Source organism: Rhinolophus sinicus, chromosome 13 (assembly GCF_057876585.1).
Source record: "Rhinolophus sinicus isolate RSI-liver-muscle chromosome 13, RSI-T2T, whole genome shotgun sequence".
Lineage (NCBI taxonomy): Eukaryota > Metazoa > Chordata > Mammalia > Chiroptera > Rhinolophidae > Rhinolophus > Rhinolophus sinicus.
In genome coordinates this window covers 29075117-29078724 of record NC_142513.1, presented here as the reverse complement: position 1 = coordinate 29078724, position 3608 = coordinate 29075117, and the positions used below count along the sequence as shown (strand labels likewise).

General features: G+C 37.1%; 1 pseudogene; it reads right to left on the bottom strand.

Moving 5' to 3' along the window:
- Positions 1–2057: 2057 nt before the first annotated feature.
- LOC148756042 (U1 spliceosomal RNA) lies at positions 2058–2205 on the bottom strand (annotated as a pseudogene).
- Between the last annotated feature and the right edge of the window lie 1403 nt (positions 2206–3608).

Sequence of the window (3608 nt, the reverse complement as noted above, 5' to 3'; positions counted from 1 at the left end):
ATAATCACAGCTGAGTCCAGCCTTAGCGTCATCACAACTCAGGCAGCAGATATGTGAGTGAAAAGTTCTTCAGATTCCAGTCCCAGACATATAAGTGTTAAGCCATCAGGTATCATGGAGCCAAGACAAGCCATCTGCACTGCGCCCTGTCTATTTTTTCGGACCTACAGTATCTTTGGCCATAATAAAATGGTGGTTGTTTAATGGCATTAAGTCACTAAGTTGTGGGGGCAGTTTGTTATGAAACAGTAGATAACTACTGTCAACAGGTCTGGGACAAAAAAGCCAGAGCACAAAACAAAACTAAATGAGACAAAACAAAGCATCAAGGGCTCTTTTAGATTAAAGTAGACTAAAGGAATCTGACAACTAAATGCAATACATGATATTGATTGTATCTTTGGGGGTAAAGACAACTCTGAAGAAAATATTAGGGACAAAAAAAGACTTATTTCAAAATAAAATCTTGTTAGGAAAAAAGAAGCAAAGTTAAAATAAAAGTTAAAAGAGCGATAGGAGAGAGCAAACTTAGGCTTTGGAGTCATTCATCAGAGGTTCAAATGCTGCTCTTCTCATTGCTAGCTCTGAGACCCTAGGTAAATAAACTTGCCCTCCATTTATAGAGTTGCTAAGTGTATTTAGTTGTCTGACTGTTACAGAGATTAAAAGAGATACTATATGATATGTGAGTGGTTGGAATAGTTCCCAGAATACAGTAAATGCTCAGTAAGTGTTATTACTCCAAGTTATTATTTACAACACAAGGAAAATTATTATGAATGCAGGCAACGGTTCCCTGTTTCCCTCTCAGCTTCTCTGTGACTGCTTTAATCTTCCCCTCCTCTTTGCAGAATGTGTCACCTTCTCTCTGAAAGCACATCTTACACTGCTGTTCTGTTTTACTTATGTTTGTATCCTCTTTTTAAGCAACCAGTTCAGACTCTTTAGTGTCTCTCAGTCTCATCTTAAATACCAGGGAAAGATGGTCTGAATATAGATCTTGGTTGTGTGAACATTCAGATCCAATTAAGTGTAGAAGCACGCGGAACAGGGTCCTGTACTCAAAACACTATTGTTGATAGCCCAAGACCTTTTAGAAAACAGCTTAAAGAAAGGGGGAAATAGGCTCTTCAGACACCTAATTAGGAGACCATTTTAACATAGATTGGCTGTGGAAATAAAATTATTTCATTTTTGGTCAAGGAAACAACTTTAATGGTGAAAATTAGAGTTGTAGCTGGTATTTATAATTTTAAGAGAATGTAGGAGATGGACTAGAGAAATTGGGAAACTAAGGCTTAAAGGAATGTCTCACCCTTCTGATTCTGCCATTTTTTAAATCATTTCCATGCAATAAAATGGTTGATAAAATGTTGCTTACCTTCTTTGAAGCTAGTAATCTGGAGCAAAGCAAAAGAGAGTATGTTCATGACATCATTTTATGCCTTATTAAAAATGTTGTATTTATGGAACTGTTATTGGAAAACAATAATAAACTGGAATGATCTCTTAAAAAATATTTTAACGGCACAAGCATTATAGGAATATATTCTTGTAAAAAACTCCAGTAAGACCTATGCTACAGATGTAACTTTGATAGTCACAAATCAAATGTATACAGAAGTAAATCTTTATTTTACAACTGTGTATATTTTCCTGAGCTCTGGTGATCCATTTTCATTCATCATTGGAAAACTTAATTACTTCTGGTGGAATTGCCAGATTGAAGAATGTGAAGGTGTAAAATTTTAATTTTATAGCCAAATTACCCTTTACCATTTAATAATCCTTGTCAAATCCCCAATGCCCAACTGGAGTTAACGAGAAGCCCCATTTCTCCACATCTTTGCCAAATTATGTGCATTGAATCTTTTTGTTTTTGATGAGTTTAAATTCTATTCTGGTGATTATCAACAATTTTGAGAATCTTATCTTTGTTTAATTGTCTTTTTGTATTTATCTTCTGGATATTAATCATTTTTCTGTTATATATATTGTGATGAAATGTTTGTTTGTTTTTTGTTGTTGTTGTTTTTTTTTTGTTTGTTTTTTTTTTACGCAGTCCCCCACTACCACAAATTATGCAGTCGAGTTTCCCACATTTGGGGAAATCTCAGGGGTCAGCACATCCGGAGTGCAATGGATAAGCCTCGCCCTGGGAAAACCACCTTCGTGATCATGGTATCTCCCCTGCCAGGTAAGTATGATGAAATGTTTTTAAAAAGAATACATTTGAACCTAAAACAAACAAATAAACAACCTTATCCACAGGGGTTGAGAAGATGGTCAGGGATTTGAAAGGGATATCCTCTTTTTTTTTTAGATAAAAAGAAAAGTTGTTTTGTGGTTTTTTTCCAATGAAATTTGATATTCAATATTATTTTTATATTAGTTTCAGGTGTACAGCCTATTGCTTAGACATTTATAATTTATGAAGTAATCCCCTTGATTAGAACCCACCTGGCACTATATACAATATTATTGACTATATATCCTATGCTGTATTTTACATCCCTGTGACTATTTTGAAATGACCAATTTGTACTTTTTTAACCCCTTCACCTTTTTCACCCAGTGCCCTAAACCCCTTCCCATCTGGTAACTATCAGTTTGCTCTCTGTGTCTATGAGTCCATATATGTTTTAGCTTTTTATTTATTTTGTTCTTTAGATTCTACATATAAGTGAGATCATATGGTATTTATCTTTCTCAGTCTGACTTTTTTCATTTAGCATAATATCCTCTAGGTCCATTCATGTTATCACAACTGGTAAGATTTCTTTTTTTCTGGCTGAATAATATTTCATTTTACCATGTCCTCTTTATCTAAACGTCTATTAATGCACTCTTAGCTAGTGCATTAGCTAGTGCTTCCATATCTTGGCTATCTTACATATAGTGAACATAGGGGTGCGTATATCTTTTCAAATTACTGTTTTGGATTTCTTCAGCTAAAACCCAGAAGTGGAATTGCTGGACAGTTCTACTTTTAATGTTTTGAGGAAGCTCCAAATTGTTTTCCATAGAGGCTGTACCAGTTTGCAATCTGTAAGGGGGTTCTTAAGAGAGCCTCTGTCCAGTGTGAGTATCATCCCCACCCCAGCGCTTGTCCCATGTAAATGCTCTCTTCTCTTCACACCAGTGAGTTACATCCTCCATGGGGTTGCAGCAGGGAAAAGGGGATGGCTGTTTGTCCCTTGCTAAAGATGTCTAGAAGGTGACAGATGGACCAGTGAGAGAGTGTGCAGAGGGTTGCATTGTGGAAGTAACTACCTTCCCACTCACAGTGGATCCAGGAAGGTGGAGTTTTTCCCAACTGTGCCCAAAATCACTGGCAGAGAGACTAAGGAGTGGTCTACCCGTTACTGAAGGCATGAACCAAAGAGGCATGAAGGCTATGACTGGAGTTGAGGGGGATCATCCAGGTCTCCAAAGCCTCTACCACATTTCCTATGAGAGTCCCCTTTAAACATCAGCCAGGCCCAGAGCAGGAGAAGTAGCTGTGACAGAGGACGTTTCTGGCTCTATCCTTTTACCTCTCCTTCTTCTTAACCTTTACCACCAGGCAGTGTGTAAAACCACAACTAGCCAAAGGGTAGGAGGTGAGA